Below are 22,029 nucleotides of genomic sequence, written 5' to 3'. Positions count from 1 at the left end.
GCTTTATACTCACTCAACACTCTAAATAGTTTCTCCTCTTCCTCTAAAGTGAGATCTAACGCTATAATCACTGGAAGGGTCTGACTTATCTCCAAAACACATACTTCAGTGTAGGTGGTAATGGTTTGAGCTCTAACTTAGGTGGGGAATTGGTGGATGAAACCATATTAACATCTACTTGTTCTATGGCCATCCTCAACTCTTCATTAGTTATCTCAACAACTTCACGATTCAGCAACTCAATATACTCCTTAGCTTCTTGGTCAAGGAACTCTTCATCCTTTGCTATTAAGGCCAACTCCATTTTATCTTTTGTCTCGTTTTGCATAAAACTAGAGAAAATGATACGATCTAATGAGTCAACAAGAAAACAATCGTTAGTTTCAGCAAGAAAAGATAAAGATTTGAGCTCTAACTTAGGTGGGGAATTGGTGGACGAAACCATATTAACATCTACTTGTTCTATAGCCATCCTCAACTCTTCATCAGTCATCTCAACAACTTCACAATTTAGTAACTCAACATACTCCTCAGCTTCTTGGTCAATGACCTCTTCATCCTCTGCTATCAAGGCCAACTCCAGTTTATCTTTTGTCCTATTATGCATAAAACTAGAGAAAATGATAGGATCTAATAAGTCAACAAGAAAACAATCGTTAGTTTCTACAGGAAAAGATAAAGATTTGAAAACAAAAAATTCAATAGTTTGATCTAAAACCGTCATTTTTAGTTTTCCATTTTGCACATCAATAATCGTCTTCGTCGTGGCCATGAAAGGACGTCTAAGCAAAATTGGCAATTCATTGTCGCGATTTGATGTCATCTCCATATCTAAAATCACAAAATCAATAGGGACAATTAGTGTTTCAATTTGAACTAAAATATCCTCGACAATGCCTCTAGGACACTTGATAAAACGATCTGTCAATTGTAGAGTCATTGTTGTAGGCTTCAGTGCTCCTAATCCCAAGTGCTGATAAATCGAATATGGCATGAGATTGATGCTTGCACCCAAATCCAACATTGATTTTTCCACTTTCTTATTACCAACCATGATATTGATAATAAAACTTCTAGGGTCCTTCAACTTGGGTGGCAATTTGCATTGAAGCACTACGCTTACTGTCTCAGAATCATCACTTTTTCATTTGGCTCATATCTACGCTTTCGTGTATTCAAGTCTTTAAAGAACTTTGCATAGGCAAGCATGTTCCTAATCATATCAAGCAAAGGCAAGTTAACATTAACTTTGGACAAAATATCAAAAATGTCAAAGGACTTTTCCCATTTGCTTCTATTTAATCGACTCGGAAATGGCACAGATGGAACATAAGGCTTGGGTAGAGCAATAGTAGAGCTAATGTCTTCAGTTTGAACAGGTGCACTCGATTGCTTCTCCTTAGCATTATAATTCCCTGCATTATCAACCAAATTCTCATTAGTTTCAGAGTTAATTTCTTTAGTGATTACCTTACCACTCCTCAAAGTCGTGATTGCTTTTGCTTGCTCAGATTGGCTTGGTATTTTCCTGGGAACATGTCCTTGAACTGCTTTTGCTATCTACCCGATTTGGACTTCCAACTTCCTTATAAATGCCTCTTGCTGCTGAAATCTCTACTCAAAATTCTGGTTGTTCTTCTGACAGACTTGAATAAAGCTATTTAATGTCTCCTCCAATGACGACTTCCTCTATTGATTATTAGAGCTCGCTTGTTGTTGATTATTACTCCAAGAGAAGTTAGGATGATTCCTCCAACCTGGATTGTAAGTATTGGAAAATGTGTTATTGGGCCTTTGGTTGTCGGAATTCATTGCACTTGCTTGCTCTGCGTACTCTGGAAAACTCTCACTAGAAAGACAAATGTTAGTTGTATGCCATTATTACCACAAATAGCACATACCTCTGAAAAGCTACTTTGCCCTTGTCCTTGTCCTTGTCCCATCAGCACACTTCACATAGTCTTCATTTGTTTAGTCAACTCTGGAACCTACATTGTCAACTGAGTGTTATTGTTCACTTCATAAATTCCTTAGATCTTCCTCTAACACTTTTCTACTGCGAGTTTGTTTCAAGCATCTCATATCACTCATATGTCTCTTGTGTAATCTTTTCTCCCATAGCACCACCTACAACATTGTCAACTATGGCTTGGCAAGCTTGTGTGAATCCATCATAGAAAAAATGATTAAGCAATTCTAAATGATATCTATGATGTGGACATTGAACCAAAAATAATATATAACGCTCCCAAGCCTCATGGAATGGCTCACCTTCTATCTGAGTAAAGGTGGCAATCTTACCTCGAAGTTTGGTAGTCTTAGCATGATAATAGATTTTACCTATGAATCTGTTGTAAATTGCATCCCACGTGGTAAGTGAAGTTGGGGTCAAAGTCATGACCCATCTCTTTACTGCATCCTTCAATGTGTAAGGAAAACAATGTATTCACAACTGATCTTCTACCAAACTCTGCAAAGGAAAAGTTTGAACAGTAGAATAAAAATCACGAATAAAAGTAAGTGGATCCTTTGTGGCTATGCCATGGAAGAAGGTAACATCTGAAAATGAATGTTCTTCAGCTCGTAATTCCTTGCTACATCATTCAGCACCATGCAAGATGGCGACGTTCCTATGGTTGGATGTGCATACTCCTTCACAGGACAAGGTAATTCAGCCATTATCTCTGGTTCTGAACTTGAATATGATGAATCTGAATCTGATGAATTTTCAGGAAGTTCTGGTTCCTTCCTCTTTCTACTGATCAAATCCACTCTATCCACATAAGGAACTATTTCTTTATCTAGTAATCGACGACCTTGCATTCAAAAACTAACACACCAAAGAAGAAGAAGAAAAAGAAGTAACCCAAATAAAAATAATAAAAATTAAATTAAACAACAAAAATAACAATAATTAAAGCACACGTTATCAAGAAATCTAAATAACCTAAACAAATCCCTGGCAACGGCACCAAAAACTTGATGAATAAATTTATAACCTCGTAAGTGCACAAATCGCTCTCACAGTCTAGTGTACAAAAGCAAGGGTCGATCCCACAGAGATTTGTAAGCAATTTACTAATCTTAATAACTATGTTTCAATTAAAACTAATAACTATAATTAATAATAAAGAATCAAGGAAAATCACTTGAAAAGCAACAACTGATTAAAACTAAAATTAAAGAACTATAAAATTATCTAAAACCCAATTGACCGAAACCTAGGGCTTCGATTTCACCATAACTATCCAGCTCTATGTCAACCATCTATCTATTGTTTATCAATTCACTCTCTAGGGTTCGCACTCACTAACTTAAGGTATTACTGTAAGGCTTTCGGGATTGACCTAGTATCTTTAGGCCAGGACTAGCTAAGGCATATAGTCCAGCCTATGAATTGAAAACTCATTAAACACAAGAATACTTGAAATCTATAATAAAGGCGCATCTGGTAGGGCGTATGCACAAACACTAATTATTCAAGAAATCATGAACCTACTAATACTCTATCAGGGCATATGCACAGAGTACTAATCATTCATTCACATGAGTTCTTCAAGACTAAAACATAATATATGTCTAATCTCAACACATACAACCTAATAATTCACAGTAAGTGACATCACACAATAATGAAAATTAAAGATTAAACTAATAACATGAATGAATCAAGATTTCTATTAAATTGATAACAATAACATATGTTTAACACAGAGCCTTCCAATTAGGCTACATTTGTTCCCTAGAGAAGAATTTAGTTACACATTGACATAAAGAAAACCAACATTAATTCCCCCAAAAGCACGAATAATCCAAAACCCTAGGAAGAATCTCCTACTCTTTCTTTCTACAAAGTGGCTCTCAATTTAGGTCAAAGAGAATAATCCTAAAATAAATTACAATGTCTTATTTATACTTTTCCATTGTTAGGGGTATTTTTGGGAACGTACAAGTTCAAATCGGAGTTGGAAAAGGTAAGATTTTTCATTTTCTCATGATTCACACTACAACGTGATTTCCTGGCGCCGCGGTGCCATATTCTTTTGTAGACCTAAAACCTTGTCATGCCGCGGCGCCAACTTCTTCACACTACGGCACAAACATTTTGTCCAAATCAGCTTTTAGCGCCGCGGTGTTAGAAAATCCGTGCGACGGTACCATCCAGTAATTTCACCTTCTCTCTTGTGCTTGACGATCCAGTCTCTCTCTTTAGCACGTACAAAGCCTCCACGCATCGTGTGAGCATATAATCATCACTTTTCCACCTAAAAACCTAAAACTCATACACATGCCTGTAATTCTTAAGAATAGAAATATATAAAGAAACTTGCATAAAAATTATCCATTAACATCCTGAATTCCTTACAGTCTATCCATAAAATCACGAAATATATATATCATTTCACCACTCATCAATCCCACTGACTTTTTTATATAAACAGGGCTCATAATCATTTTCTACAAAGACAAACCCTTCAATGAATTCATCAAAACGAATATCGTAGCCCCTTTAAGCTCGCTTGAGTCTATATATATGGACCTCTGCAACTTGCATATCTTACCAACTTTCTCTTCAAGAATGAAACCATTGGGTTATGTCATATAGACATCCTCTACAAGGTTTCCATTCAGGAAAGCAACTTTGACATCCATCTACCAAATTTCGTAATCATGATATGCAGCAAACGCAAGCAAAATCCAAATGGATTCAAGCATCTCAATTGGCAAAAAGGTTTCATTATAGTCGATGCCACGTTTATGTTTGAAACCTTTGGCAACCAACCATACTTTATAGGCATGCACGTTACCATACACATCAATCTTCTTCTTGAAGGCCCACTTACACCTTCTAGGTTTTACCCCTTTAGGTGAACCCGCCAGAGTCCATACTTGGTTATGGTACATGGAGTCCATCTCAGATTTCATGGCTTCAAGCCATTTAGCAGAACCTGAATCAATACAACATCAATGTAGATTCTAGGTAAATCGTCTTGTTGGACCAATACATTGTCATGCTGAGTCACGAGAAATCCAAAACCCTTGGTCTTGCAACATACTTTACCAAATCCACATAGCTCTTATGTAGTTAAAGGTCGTTCACTTTGTTCCATGTGCTATGGAACAACCTGCTCACGATGTTCAACCATTTCTTGTGGCACATCAACTTGTCATTCGTCTAATATATTTTATGGAATTAGAACTACACTGAGTTCTATCTTCCTTCCACATGTCCTTCTTTGAGGAAATTCATTCTCCAAGAAGACCCCAACATGAGCAACAAATACCTGGTGCTCTTCTAGATGGTAGAAGTAGTATCCTTCAGTTTCCTTAGGATACCCCACAAATATACATTTTTCTTATTTTGAGGCAAGCTTATTTGACATCAATTTCTTGTAATAAGCTTCGCAACCCCAAATTCTCAAATAAGACTATATGGGTTTATGCCCATTTCATAGTTCATATAGAGTCTTATTTATTGACTTTGACATCATGTGGTTTAGTGTGTGAGTTGCAGCCTCTAGGGCATAGCCCTAGAATAAGGTATGTTTGACTTAATCCGCCATACTTGGCATAGTTATTACTTTGAAAATTTCCTTATTGTTTAATCTAAGAGCTTATAAACTATTATTAAACAATTCCATAAAGAATATTATTTATAGTAAAAGACAACAATCCATTAGTAATCAAAACAATATTCTCATTTGTCCAAAGTGGACACAGAAACAAAATTCTTTGAAACTGGTTGAACATAATTGTCAACTATAAGTTTTGAGATCAAACCCATAGGCAAAGATAAACAATAGGTCCCTACAGCTAATGTAGCAATGTGTACTACATATCCAACTTATAGGTTCACCTCTCCTTTGGTGAGCTATCTACTCTACGATAGTCTTTGCACATTGGTAAAACGTGAGAACCACATCTAGTGTTAATGACACAAGATGTAGTAGGAGACAGGTTAAACTCAATAATTAGCATACCTAATATAGAAGCTTTCGACTTCTTCTTGAGGAAGGCCTTGCAATGTTTCCTCCAATGGCTAGGCTAGCCATAATAAAAGGAAACAACCTTCCCATCTTTACAAACACCTCCCACAGGCTTCAGAGTATCTTGGGATTTGGGCTTGGACTTGGATTTTGCCTTAGCCTTATTTCTTCCTTTCACCAATGCCAACGTCAATTATCAACATTGGTTTGGACCTTTTATTGTCTTGCTCTAAAACCTTTGAAATAGTTAGGAGCTCATGGAAAGTCTTCTCATTCGTGTTCATATTATCCATGAACTGAGAGTAATAATAATGTTAGAGTAGATGCCCTAGAGCCAATAAATTATTGTAGAATTGACTCTTTGTAATAATGTTCATTGATCAATGTAACACCTGCTCTCTACTACTATTCATATAATGCATACTATGCAAATTATAGATATACATAGCGTATGAAAGATAGTGGGCTCAAAATTTTCTTTACTCATAAAATATAATTCTTTACAAATACAAAAGAAAGGTATTAAAAACTTTCTACTTAATACAAAATATCATAGTTGGTGGACAGTGGTGCCAATACTCTCCGCTACTCGACGTCCATCTGACCGCTACTCCTATTTCCTACAAAACAGAGAAGAACAACGGGGTGAGCACAACAATGCTCAATAAGTAAATCCTCTACTACCTGTCCCTGCAACTCACTCTTTGGTTCTTCCTTACTCGTTCTTCTATTTCTTTTTCTCACTGTTTCTCTTTCTTTCTGATACTTTTATTCTCCTTTAACTCTGTTCTGCTCTTTTTATTATTTCTCTCTGTTCTTATTCTCTGTTCTTTTTCTCTTATTCTTACTCACCATGAAGGAAAATCATGGTTCTCTCTTATTCTCATCATACTCATCATGAAGGGAAAATCATGGTTCTCTCTCTCTTATTCTCGTTATACTCTCACTAACCATGGAAGACTCATGGTACATGCATATATGAGATGTGCATGCCATTAATGCAAAAGAACTACATGTTTCTTTCTTCTACTCTTTATTCTTACTAACTCAAACTTTCGCATTCTTTCTCATACTCTCTCTCTCTTTCTATCTCATTCCTTCTCAAGCTTTCTCAAACTTTCTCATTCTTTGATTCTTTCTATTATCCCATTCTCATTTCTGTTTCTCCTTCTCATAACTCTTTTCTGTTAACTCTCTTTAGTAGTCATGGCCTCATCTTACCGGAGGCACAGTCGGGACTCGCTCCAGCTCTACGTGACTTTCCTCATTCTAGTCGATCGGACTTGGTCATGCATGGATTCGAAACCCTTGGCCATGTGAGTGTATAGTCTCTCTCTTGGGTACTCGGGTATAGCCCTCATCCGCATGCACTCTCATGGGCTACACCACTTCTCTTTCTCATACTCATGCCGCTCTCTCAATGCGGCGTACATGCGGGAATACTCTACCCGTTACTCACGGGTTCCCCATCGCATAACCTACTCTATGCTCTTATCTCTCTCTTATTCTTTCTCATGTTTGCTCATCTCTTTCTCAAGCTAGTACTCATACTCAAGCTAATACTCATAATATGGCTTAACTCTTAGCTTTTCTCATCTCTGTTCTTTCTATTTCTTTTCTTTCTCCTTCTTACTCATTGGAATGTCACGACCTCATCTGACCGGAGGCACGACTGGGCGCTACCACTCTACGTGACTTCCACTTATTTCTCTACCGATCGGATTTGGTCATGCATGGATTCGGAATCTTTAGCCATGTGAGTGTACATGCTTTCTCTCTGTCTCTCTCAAATGTCACGACCCCTTCTTACCGGAGGCACGGTTGGAACCTCATGTTCCACTCTACGTGACGGTCACGGCCTCATCTGATCGAAGGCACGGCTGGGGATCACAAAGCACCCACTCTCGTGACTCTACTCATCACTCACAGGTTCCCCATCGCACGACTTACTCTATTCTCTTCCTTAGCACTTTTCGCTCTTTTATTCACTAGTGCTCAATCTCTTTTTCTCTTTACTACCAGAGTGTTCTCATTCTCTTTACTCTTAAGAGTTGCTATTCTCAACATTCTTTACTCTTTCTCACTCAAACTATTACTCATAGTATAGCTTATACTCAAAATTCTCTACTCTTAAGCTAGTATTCATAATGTAGCTCATACTCAACACTCTCTATTCTTTCTCAAGCTACTTCTCAATGCACAATTAATGCATATGGATGGTTCATACTCATTAATGCACTTTTGAAATGCCAAATGCACAATATTGCATCAAACCAGTCATTCTGCACAGGTCACACTAAAAAAGGCATAACTTGCGTTATATACCTCGGATTGCTACGTTTTGTCTCTGTTTAAAGCTTAGAATAGGGCTACAACTTCTGTGTTTTGGTCTCAGTCCAGTTCAATCCTTAAGAGGCCCAAAATTCACTTAAAAGTCACGGCTGTGACAGGACAGATTTCACCTAGGCATTTCATCAAGCAACTCATGTGCATACAAAACTCTTCTCTAACTACCCTCTCCTTCTCTTTTTAACCATCCAAAATGGGAAGAACTCCCTTATATGGACATGGTTCCTATCATAGAAGAACACTCCCAAATATCTACTCAATCTCCTCCACTTCATCTCAAACTCATCCACATTAACACTTCCCATAAAGGAAATATCCAACAACATAGCATAATACTCTTCTCAACTCAATTCCTCAACAAATAGACTACATATCTACTCAATTTCTCAATAAGCATCATATATACATGCATAAATAAATCTCTACTTAAGAATTTCTTAACTTTAGCTTGAGTTGGATTTACTTACCTCAACTTGATAGTCTCCACTAAAGCTCTCTACTCTTGTTGGATCATAACTTTCCCTTGGAAGATTGAGTGAGGAAATTGAGAGAAAATGGGAATGAAGAGACTTGGAAATGTTGAAAAATGATGGGTTAAGAGAATTCAACCCTTATTAGCTCATATAATAACACTCTTCCTATTTTGCCCTTACCTTTTCTTGAAAAATCCACCTTTATCCTTGATTCTTTACAAACTCACCCCCATTTTACACTATTCTCCATGAAATTTCCTGCATTTCTCCCCACTTTTCCTGCTAATTAGGGGTAGAATGGTCATTTTACCCCTATGAAGAATTCTCTAGAAAACTCAGAAACTTTTCTGCCTTTCGTCGCCGCGGCAAGAACTTTTCGTCGCCCCGTGAACATTACAAACCGACACCCCACACAAAAACCAACATCGCCGCGGCAAAGCTTCTCCCTCGCCCGACGAAGGCTGCAACTCCAAAATCTGCCAAGTCTTGATCAATTCCATGGTACACACTCAACCAAACCCAAACATAAACTCAACCAAGGCCAACCAAACAACATGAACAATATACCAACTCATTTAGGAACAATTCAGTAACCCTTTAGGCCATACCTTAAACAATGGCTACGTAACTCAAGTGGGGCGTTACAATCAATATAAAGACATTTATACTATATCGCGTAAATCATCATTGTATGTATTGATAATATCCTTAGAATGGTAGAACCGTGACGAGGGTATCAAGTGTTTCAAATCTTGATAGTGAGAATCCATTGAGCACATATGGTGGCCATTCTAGAAACGTCCGTAGCCTCAGTATTATTCTGAAGTAAGAGCACAGGTAATATGGTAATGCTATCATAGTGTTGAATACTGTCGAAAGGCATGCTGATCTCACTTGTCAAGGTTGTTGGTGACAACCAGTGAAACACATGGGTGCCCCACCAAAGGATTCCATATGGATGGTAACCCTAGTGTCTATGGAACAAATCCTCTAACGAATGGTGGTACATGTGATCCTTAGACTTGAGATCACCGGAGCACCTTGTTCACCGATTGGTGTAGTTTGACACTCCTAACGCAGTTCTTTTTAGAGCTGTCAATACGGTAGGTGATTGCCTGCATTAAGGAGTGTATCAAGACTATGGTGGATAGACAGGGGATTCATCACTCCCGGGTACGGAGAAGTTTCTCATGGCGCAATTCAGTAAATGGCAATGACACTAAAACTATGGCCACGTGGGATTGAGTTGTTGCTCTATCCAGTATATATGGTCATTGGTCCTAGCTGAATACACAATATCGAGAGTAACCGAGGTTGATACTACTTCACCTCGGTCTTATCGAGATAACAGATGAGAACTTTGAATTACACATTAACCATCTTCTTGACAGGTAGCTACTTCGCTGAATCCGAATCTATCGGTGGCCATATGCCTTGCTAGGGGCCAATCTTGGTCTGTGTGTAGTGAGACAATTAATTGGTGTTAATCGCAATACTATACACTACCGTATATGATGAGCCTATGGTTCACACGCATAGAAGATAATTTAAGAACCAGTTTTGAAAAAGGGCGTTTTTCATCTTTTTAGGCGAAAGGTATTTTGGTAATTCACAGTGGAATTAAATTTGTTGAGGTCGTAGCCTTTATTTAATAATGAGATTACTTTTAAATATGTTTTCGCATATATTAAATAAATTATCATTATTGTTAAATGTTAATATTATTAATTCAATGTAATTGAGACAATGATAATTATAATTATAATATCTAAATGGGAATGTTTGGATACAAGGGGTGTTTTGGTTGGAGCCCAAGCCTATTCCATAAGGGAATAGGGCAATTACACTTGCACTATATAAGTGTAATTTTTTTTTGTGAATTAGATTAGAAATATTCATTCATCTTGATTTCTTGAAAAAAGAAAAAAAATACTCCAGCCCCTTGAGACACTTCACGCCAGATTGCATTTTTGCTTAAATCAAATTACTTTGATTTTTCTTCTTGGTTCTTAAAGGCTAAAGAGGATCTAGCAAATCCCTCTTTAGTTCCTTGAGGTTATCTTCATGTGAACTACACCGGTTCGATCTTACATTTGGGTCGGTAGCGAAATACACTCAGAGACAATTTAAGGAGCCTCCTCCAAACGTGCGTATGATTTCTTAAACTCTAAACAGATTTTTTACAGATCTTATTTATATATAAACTGTAAATTTGTGCCCTGATCTTGGTTCTATAGACATCCATGTAGTAAATATTGTTGTTTTCCGTTGCGTAACGGATCGTTTACTAACAGTGGTATCAGAGCCTAGGGTACCAGATTTTATAGTTTTTTATGTGGATGGTTGATTACATGTATTTGATTGATAACATTTGCCATGAAGAATCTGCACAAAATCTGCCATGAGAGCATGTTTTAAGAAATCGATTAATTGATTAATTTAAATTGGTTGATGATTTGCAACTTTGGAATATTGGTTATGGATTTTTGTTGAAATCAGTAGAATGATTGAAAATCCATTTGGCGTATTATTGGTGGCTGGTTAAACTGATTTGGTGCTACAATCGTGTAGCTCGCCGTGGCGATATAACCCATCGTCGCGGCATGCATTGTTGGCGTTCTGTTGATCACCACGACATATAATCCATCGCCCGGCAATCGTACTTAGGACGAATGCGTGTTTGCAATCAGCGCTCGCTACGGCGATATAACCCATCACCGCGGCGAACGCCATGGAGCGTTAATGCAATGTTAATCAGCGCACGTTGCAGCGATCTAACTCATCGCCGTAGCGAGCGCACTTCCAAGTGTGCAGGGCCAGATTGAAAAGTTTCAAAAATTTGGACCAAATTGTAGATCTGCAAATTATCAGAGGTAATTAATAATTAACCCACCCAATTCAAAAATTGATTGTTTTTTAAATGTATGCCATGTACTTGTTTGTATATTGCATGGTGCGAGGTACATGAGCCTTAGACCTATGGTGAATGTTTTAAAATTTTTGGGTATGTATGGTTGTAATTTATTAAATAGGGCCTAGTGTCCTGCCTTTCTCCTCTTCTCAATGTATATTCTCTTCTCATCTCATTCCCCTCGAATGTAAATCGAGGTTTCTAAATTTATTGATGCAAAGAATTTTTGCATAACTATTCTTGTTGTAATTTAGAATGGTGTTTTGTAATGTACTTGAAGACGGATCAAGGAAGAGACAATCACACTTGAAGACTCAAGATTTTATTACAACCCCTAGGTGACCTATCGATTCCTCTAGGCTCAGGATATCGATTTTTAGTTGGGCCATGTACCGGCACGTTTTAATATTTTGTTTAGAATGCATGCTAAGGTTGAATGTTCAATAACATGTCAAACGATGTCATTCTAACAAAGATATAATCAGTGAGACTTTAAATAACAACCCTCAATAAAGTATATAAGTCACTAAGCCTTCCATCACCATGGTTTTAATCAAACCACTTTTCGTCGAAACCTTGTTCGCCAAGCGAAGGTACACTTCTACCGTGGGAGGTTAAAATGCATTGGAGTTTTCCTTAATGGTGATGGGTCGACTTAAATGACGGTTTTGCTTGTTCACCAAAGCGAAGGTTGATAAACGTCATCATAGGCAGGTGAGAAGTACACTATTGTGTGTACGTGGTGACATGTAGTGTCCACTCTACTGATACTGAGAATCACACTTGAGGATAATGGTGCCATTGGATTGTGTGATTGGCTTGTTGGCTTCTTCACATTTGAGGTTGATAGTAAGAGCTATAAATTGGTGTAGTTAAGTTGTTGGCCTACCTAATCAACTCATTTTGGCTTGTTCGCCAAAGCGAAGGTTTGAAATGGGCTGGATGGATCTCAGTCCACTAGGAAAGTCAACGGGCTTTTCCGAGTTAATAATTAGGCTATTGACTTGAGTAAAATAATGGGAGCATCGTTTAATAAAGACCATATTAAATAATAATGAACTTTATAATGACTTTATCTTTTCTTGCAATTGTAGTTCACCAAAATGAGCATAATATGAACTTGTGACTGATATCGAGAAAGAAATAGGTTGGATGGATCCAATTTCTCAGACTGGTATCGTAATCTTCAGATAATACTAAAGTCGGAAAGAAATTGTATATCCTTGAAAGCCATACATGGCTGGCCTGATCCTAATGCCACTCAGGAAGTAAATGACACTTATCAAAAGTTCCTTGATGATGCTAATGGCATTCAATGCTTGATGTTAGCATCGATGACACCAGCTGCAAAAGCAGTATAAGAATATGGACGTTGCTGCCATTATTCTACACCTCAAGGAGCTTTCGAAGGAAATGCTCGCCATAAGAGGTACAGGTGTCGAAAGCACTGTTGGGGAGTCGTCTGACTGAGGGAGCCCAAGTTGATCCTCATGTGCTCAAGATGATAGACACATAGAGAGGCTTGAGACTTGGGATTTGAGTTAATGCAGAATTATAATGGATTTGATTCTGCATCCTTGCCTGACTCTTATGCACCATTCATATGAACTTCAATATGAACACGATGGTGAAAACCCTGTTGGAGCTTTTGAACATGTTGAGGACTGTAAGTAAACTTGAAGAAGTCCAAACCTGTATTACTGGTTGCTGTCGGTAAAGGAAAGGGAACGGCAAGGGTAAGGCCGGCCAAACCCAAGCCCACCTCAGCCCAAGGAAAGGTTGCTCTTGGGCTTGAGAGTGGCATAGGGAGGGCAAAGTAGTCTGCTTCTTTTGTGGAAAGCTTGGCTACTGGAGGAAACACTACAAGGGTTTCCTCGCAAGCAAAAAGAAGTCAGATGCTACAACTTCAGGTATGTTTATGATTGATTAACTTCTCTCCCCAACATCTTGGGTCATTGACATAGGATGTGGTACCTCACATTTGTACTGATGTGCAGGGACTAAGTAGAGTAGAGTGCTCGCTAAGGGAGAAGTGACCTACGAGTTGGAAATGGAGCACATGTGCATTGGATGTAGGGACTTTATTTATGTTTGCCTACGAGCTTGTTGTTGGAACTACATAACTGTTATCACACACCTTCTATTTCTAGAAATATTTTTTAGTATCTGCTTTGGATAATATAGGGTATCATTTTGAGATATCTTGGATTGTTGTCCTTTAGTTTGAATGGTATCTATTTGGAATTGCAAGGTTATATAATGGATTTATTGTTCTTGTTTAAACAATAAAGATATTCTCATGTTGAAACTAAGAAAGCTAGACATAGCGATCAAAACCAAACATACCTCTGGCACTGTAGATTGGGTCATGTTAATAAGCCCGTATTGCAAAACTTCAAAGGGATGGATTTTGGACCCTTTTGACTTTCAGTCATTTGAGGTATGCGAGTCATGCCTGTTAGCAGATGACCAGTCTCCTTTCACAAGACAGGTGAAAGGGCTACTGAGCTATTGGCATCATCCATAGTGATGTTGTGGTCCACTAACAATTGAAGCCAGAGGTGGATATTCATACTTCATCACATTTACTGATGTTCAGTAGATATGGTTATGTCTACCTTATGAGACATAATCTGAAGCCTTTGATAATTCAAGGATTCAGGATGAAGTATGAATATGTTGGGCAAAAGTTTAAAGCTCTTCAGTCGGATCGAGGAGGTGAATACTTAAGCTCAGGGTTTTCTGAATACTTGAAGAAATGTGGGATAGTATCACAACTCACCCTCCGTATACACCCCAACACAATGGAGTGTCTGAAGGAGAATATACCTAATTTGTATGGTTGGTCCATGAGAGTTTTAGTGTTTACCTCATCGTCTGAGGTTATGCCCTAAACTACGACTCACTTTTTGAACCGTGTGTCATCAAAGTCTGTAGATAAGACTCCATATGACTATGGAGTGGGCGATTGTGGTTATCCAAGAGACCAAAGGATACTATTTCTATCACCTAGAGAGCGCAAATATTGTTTGCTTGTTCTAGGGTCTCCTAGAAAATGAATTTTTCTAAGAATTACTAGTGAGAGAAAGTAGAACCGATAAAGTTCTAGAACCACAAATATACTAGGCGAAGGACAGGATGATGTGCCACAGAAGGTGGTTGAAAATTATGAGGAGGTTACCCCACAACTGTAGATCAAAGTAAACCACCTCAGGTAGCACAGGAGCTACGTAAATTTGGGAGAGTACGCCATGAGCCCGAGAGATACAGTTATCTCATGACTCAACATGGTGACGTACTAGTCTACCAAGATGATGAACCCAGAACCTCGAAGATGCTATATCGGATCCAGATTCCATTAAATGGCTTGAAGCCACAAAATTTGAGATGGCATCCATGTACCAGAACCAAGTATGGTCTCTGGTGGAACCACCTGAAGGGGTAAAACCCAAAGGTGTAAATGGGTCTTCAAGAGAAGACTGACAGGGATGGCAAGGTGCATACTTATAAGGCACACAAGGTTTCAAACAAATTCATGGTATTGACTAAAAGAAACATTTTCGCTAGTTTCCTGATTAAATCCATTCAATTATGCTTGCGATTGCTGCATATCATGACTATGAGATTTGGCAAATGGATGTCAAAACAGCTTTCCTGAACGAAACCTTGAAGAGGATGTGTAATGACACAACCCGATGGTTTCATTCTTGATGGCACAGCTAATAGGGTATGCAAGTTGCAAGATCCATATATGTACTCAAGCAAGCTTCAAGGAGCTGGAACATTCATTTTGATGAAGCTGTAAAGAATTCAGTTTTATCAAAACAAAGATGAGCCTTGTGTTACAAGAATGAGTGGAGCACAGTGGCATTCCTAGTGTTGTATGTTGATAACATACTTCTGATCAGAATGAATACCAACTTCCAGTCGGTAAAGACTTGGTTATCCAAGTGCTTCTCCATGAAGGACTTAGGGGAAGCACCTACATCCTTGGAATAAAGATCTATCGTGATAGATCGCGTAGGTTGCTTGCCTAAGTCGAGTGCATATATGCAAAGTTGAAAAGATTCAGTGTGGAAGAATCTAAGAAGGGATTTCTTCTGATGTCACATGGTATTTATCTCTCTAAGGAATTGTGTTCTAGAACACAAGATGAGAGAATAGGATGAAGAGGATCCCATATACATCACAATTGAGCCATCATGTTGACATGCTATTCTCGGATTGATGTCTCATGTCTTTGAACACTTATAGTAGATATCAATCGGATCCAGGTGAGCGTCACTGGATGGTTGTCAAGAATATTCTTTACCTGAAGAGGACAAGAATATGTTCTTGGTTTATGGAGGGAAGAAATCTCACTATAAGAAGAATAGTGATGCTAGTTTCCAAACAAACAAAGATGATTATCAATCGTAATTGGGGTTTGTATTTTGTATCAATGGAGGTGCAGGAGCTGGAAGAGCTCCAGCAAAGCACTGTAGCGGACTCTACAATGGAGGCTAAGTATATTGCTTATCAAATGCGACCAAGGAGGCATTCTGGATTAAGAAGTTCGTCACCGAACTTGATGTGGTTTCCACGATTGTTGATCCATAAAATCTATTGTGACACAATGGAGCATAGCTCAAGCAAGGAACCACGGCCTCATCAGAAGTCCAGACACATACTCAGACGATTCCATCTCATCAAAGAGATATGAGAGGAAAGTTGTGCAAATCAGTAAAGTGCATACTGACGACATCTCACAGATCCACTACAAAGCCTCTATCGCAGTAGAAGCATGAAAGGCACTGAGATCATTTGGTATTAAATACATGAATGTTGGCTATAGTGCAAGTGGGAGATTTTTAGTAGATGCCCTAGAGCCAATCAATTATTGTAGAATTGACTCTTTGTAATAATGTTCATTAATCAATAAAAGGCATTTTATTCTATATCGCGTAAATCATTATTATTGCAATATGTATTGATATATGTCCTTAGAATGGTAGAGCCGTGACGAGGGTATCAAGTGTTTCAAATCTTGATAGTGAGAACCCTATGAGCACATATGGTGGCCATTCTAGAAACGTCCGTAGCCCCAGTATTATTCTGAAGTAAGGGCACAGATAATACGGTAAGGCTATCATAGTGTTGAAAGACCCTGTCGAAAGGCAGTGACTGATCTCACTTGTCAAGGTTGTTTGGTGACAACCTGGTGCAACACATGGGTGCTTACTGTAGGCAAGTTCACTGGACTGGCCCACCAGAGGATTCCATATGGATGGTAACCCTAGTGTCTATGGAACAAATCCTCTAACGAATAGTGGTGCATGTGATCCTTAGACTTGAGATCACCGAAGCGCCTTGTGCACCGATTGGTGTAGTTTGACACTAGCCTAACACAGTTCTTTTTAGAGCTGTCAATACGGTGGTGATTGGCTGCATTAAGGAGTATGTCAAGACTATGATGGATAGACAGAGGATTCATCACTCCCGGGTATGGGAGAAGTTATCTCATGGCGCAATTCAGTAAATGGTAATGACACTAAAACTGTGGCCACGTGGGATTGAGTTGTTGCTCTATCCAGTTTATAATACAGGTCATTGGTCCAGTAGTTGAATACACAATATCGAGAGTAACCGAGGTTGATACTATTTCTATGCCTCGGTCTTGTCGAGATAACAGATGATGAAAGGATCGAATTGCACCGTAACCATATCATTGATAGGTAGCTACTTCACTGAATCCGAATCTATCAGGTGGACATGATGCCTTGCTAGGGGCCAATCTTGGTCTGTGTGTAGTGAGATGATTAATTGGTGTTAATCGCAATATTATACACTACCAGGTATGATGAGGAGCCTATGGGTCACATACATATAAGATAATTTAAAAACCAGTTTAGAAGAAGGGCGTTTTTCGTCTTTTTAGGTGAAAAGGTATTTTGGTAATTTCACAGTGGAATTAAATTTGCTGAGGTCGTAGCCTTTATTTAATTTGATATTAAAATTAAATAAGTGAGATTATGTTTAAATATGTGTTCGCATATATTTAAATAAATTAATATTATAGTTAAATGCTAATATATATTATAAATATATATTAATTTAATTTAATTGAGATAATGATAAATTAAAATTAAAATATCTAAATGGGAATGTTTGGATACAAGGGGTGTTTGGGTTAGAGTCCAAGCCTATTCCATAAGGGAATAGGGCAATTACACTTGCACTATATGTGTAAGTTTTTTTTGTGAATTAGATTAGAAATATTCATTCACTATTTTGATTCATTGAAAAAAAGAAAAAAAACACTCCAGCCCCTTGAGACACTCTCCACGCCAGATTGCATTTTTGCTTGAATCAAATTACTTTGATTTTTCTTCTTGGTTCTTAAAGGCTAAAGAGGATCTAGCAAATCCCTCTTTAGTTCCTTGAGGTTATCTTCGTGTGAACTACACCGGTTCGATCTTACACTTAGGTTGGTAGCGAAATATGCTCAGAGACAAGTTGGAGGAGCCTCCAAATGTGCGTATGATTTCTTAAACTCTAAACTGATTTTTTCTGTAGATTCTTATTTTATATATAAACTATAAATTTGTGCCTTGATCTTGATTCTATAGAACGATCCATGTCGTAAATATTTTTGTTTTCCGCTGCATAACTGGATTGTTTACTAACAAATAAGGTAAGGACTGCAAGACTATGTCAATTGCTAAGTCATTGTCCAAACCAAAACCCAAAGTCTCAAGCCTCTCAATATACCCAATTATCCTAAGTACATGAGTGATGCATACAAAAGCAACACCTAATTTTACCTCATTTAAAATCAATAGCATTGTCTTGTCGCAGTATAGAGCAAGTAAGGGTCTTTCCCGCATAAGACTTTTCTAATTAACTAATTACCTACTTAAACAAGGGGTTTCTATGATTAATCAGAAAATTATAAACAACTATTTAAAAAACTAACTAAAAACAAGTAACATAATTATATAAGTGAGAAAGTATGAGATAAATTGAATTGAAGGATCATTTGCCACCACTAAACATGTAATGCAAATCAATAAAAGCACTCTTTAACTTTCTACCATTTTGATTACATCAGCTCAGAAAATATCAAACGTTGATAAGTTCGATCTCTCCTTACTGAGTTGATGTTGGATTAGACACGGTCGTCACCCAATTCCCTATTTATTAAATAACCTAGAATACGATCTCTAGATTCAAAGTAATAAAAGCATTAACATGCGAGAGACCTACTGAATCAAGGCTAAACTCATATGGCCAATTTAGTTATCTTGAGTGATTACCCCCAATAGATGCAAGCATACACTTTACCACTAGTTATTTAGATTAATAAAGTGATTACGTAGTAAACAACCTAAATTGGCAATAATAAATTAATCCTAACTATTTAATTGTGCACTTAAACAATTAAGACAATCTATATAAACCCTATTCTCAAAGAATAAAATCACATAATCAAGAGGGATCAAAAGATAAAAAGATTCAAATTTTATTAATCACAAGACATGTCTAGGGTATTGAAATTACCCTCAATCACAAAAGAATTAGTTATCAATGGATAAAAATAAAAACATCATCATATTTTTTATAACAAATAATAAAAAAAGAGCAGAAAAACTTAGTAAAACTTGGATGGATTAATGGAGTTGATGATGATCTCCTCCAATTCTTCCTCTCCAAGCTTCTTTCAATCTCTCTTCCTCTCTACATTATTGTGTATTTTTTTTCTTTCCATTCTCTCTCTATCCTAAAAATACCTAAAGACATCCTTTTATAATGCTAAAGTTGTGGAAAAATTAGTGCGATAGTCCTATACAAAAAAGGAGAATCAAATTCGGATTAGGCCAGATAGAATCCATGTAGAATTAGGATTCCTGCATTGACCCTCTAGTACTAAAACTGGAATATCTTCTTCTAGAAAACTCAGAATAACAAACCGTAAAATTATACATAAACTAGACTTCCAGAGCTTCACAAATATATATGGTACGGCTCCACAATTTGTTTGGACGAATTTATGGAAGCTTCACGAAGTTTCTGCCTCCTGGACACGCTTTTTCCAAACCAAAATCTGAATGCCATGGCACCAAAAGATCTTCCAATTTGAACATGAAAAAGTCATAATATGAAGAAGTCATAAGCATAATAATTGTAGCTCTTCAATTCTGCTTCCAAATGGTCTAAGAATCAACCAAATCGGAGATCTACAGCTCACGTTATCGTTGCAATACCCAAGCATATTCAAAAGTGGAGCATTTTCCAGATTTCGTGTTCCAAGCTAAATACGCCATATCTTCCTCATTTCAACTCTGATTCTTGAACCGTGTGTTTTTAGTAATAAAAAATTCTCTTGCCAACGTCATCTTTCATCTGAATATTATTTTTAAGTTTTTATGTCCTAAAAACGCAACAAAAATACTCATGATCCCAAAAAACGCATTTATGAAACAATTAAGTTAATTCATGCAAATTAACCCTCATTTCCCACAAACGATACCTATAAACTATTGAGTATAAGTGCATTTTCAAGCACTTATCACAACCCCCAACCAGATTCTTGCTAGTCTCTAGCAAGGTAAGTGATCTAAAGATGTCTTCTAGCCTAAAAGCAAATTAAAATCTAATCCTAAATTAACCTAAATCATTTTCGTAGATTGTCATAGTTACATTTAGCATATACAACAACCCTTTAAACCCCTAGGTGGCCCTAGTTGGACAAGTTATAGTCTTGTGAGGGTTTCCAGCGATGATACCCACAAACATTCTACTAAACCTAACCTAGACTCAAAACAAAAAAAAAACAAAAAAAAAAAAAAAAATTGCATACAACACTTAACATCAAGAATAATTAAATATCACCCAAGCCAAAAGATAATTCAAACATCAATTCCATTTTTGTTATCCGCTCTCACACATCCAACAAACCACAAACCTAACATCCCATAACCCAGATGATTGCATGCACAAACTTCACAAACAACGAATTGATCTCAAAATTTGAAAAATAGAATATAATGTATAGAATCAAATTCCAAAGACTCACTTTTCAAACTACTCTCCACTAATATAGAATGACACACTATCTTGGATCAATAGGTCTTTATTAAGCTTGTAACGTTAGGCTAGGTTATTAGGTTATGAAAGAACAGAAAGGATAAGCAAAAATAAGAGACTCAATCCTATTTCTTTTAAACACTTTCATTCACTCATCACATCATTCTCCTTGACACCCAACTTCTCACCCTTCATCGAAATTTCTTGCAAGATAAAAAAAATTTATTGCATCATTCATACTTTGCAATATTTCTCAATATTTTCCTTTTTCTTTGCCTTTTTTTTTCTTCTCCTCTTTTTTTGCTTTTTTTTATTCTTCCTTTTTTTTCTATTGCCATAATTTTTAACAAAAATGGCAATGTTCTTTCTTTATTTTTATTTTTTTCATTCTAAAGAAAGAAAAGAAAGCTAAAAATGCTATCCCACACCTTGATTAAAAAGCAGTCCACAACCCCCAACCTATTCTTTTGAACACATTTGGAATAAATTGACAATTTTCGCAAACTTCCACCCTTGCTCCTCTAATTACTCTCATCAAACTTGTGCTTAGACTAAGTCTCTTAAAAATTGAAGGGTAGGAATGTGTTTTTGGCTCAAAATAATGGTGGGTGATGTAGGTTTCATGAAAGAAAATCAAAGCTAAAAAAATGTGTTTAATAATGGCTCAAAGGGGTAACCAGCGATAATTAAATAAAGAGTTGACTTGAAAGGCTCAAACAATCGAAAGATAGCCTAAATAATATCCTAAGTAATGTTCATTCTAGGATTTCACCTCAAGTAGTTATCAAGTGAGTTCTAAAATTTGTTGAGATCGCAAAAATGTCTATGAAATTCACACATAATAAACATCACCAAGCCTTAAGACTAACAAACCAAATCATACCACATAGCATGAGAGTCTCAAACTAAACGAAACCAATAATTTGAAATTACCTTTAAACCTAAGCAACATTTAATGTCTTCTAAACATTATATGTTATCACAATTATAATCATATCATTGACATACAAATTAATCCAAAAAACTAAATAATTAATCCTAAAAACCTGCAAAAACTAAAAAAAAAAAAATTACCCAAATTCATAACTTCAACAAAAAAAATAACTAGGTTCAATTCCCTGAACACCACCACCCCTATACATTGTCCCCAATGTAGCAAAAGGAAAAAGAAAAGGAAAAGAAAAGTTATCCCACTTTTTAATAACTTAGTGTGAAGACGCATGAAAGTTCGATCACCACTCTT

The 22,029-nt window shown here is 37.1% G+C and overlaps 1 non-coding gene across 1 annotated transcript; it reads left to right on the top strand.

Moving 5' to 3' along the window:
* Window positions 1-2,204: 2,204 nt before the first annotated feature.
* LOC116106065 lies at window positions 2,205-2,311 on the top strand. The gene has a single exon (XR_004124244.1). It is a non-coding gene; the product is annotated as a small nucleolar RNA R71 (small nucleolar RNA).
* The last annotated feature ends 19,718 nt before the right edge of the window (window positions 2,312-22,029 follow it).

Source organism: Pistacia vera, unplaced genomic scaffold, assembly GCF_008641045.1.
Source record: "Pistacia vera cultivar Batoury unplaced genomic scaffold, PisVer_v2 Contig509, whole genome shotgun sequence".
Lineage (NCBI taxonomy): Eukaryota > Viridiplantae > Streptophyta > Magnoliopsida > Sapindales > Anacardiaceae > Pistacia > Pistacia vera.
This window is presented reverse-complemented; position numbering and strand designations above follow the sequence as displayed.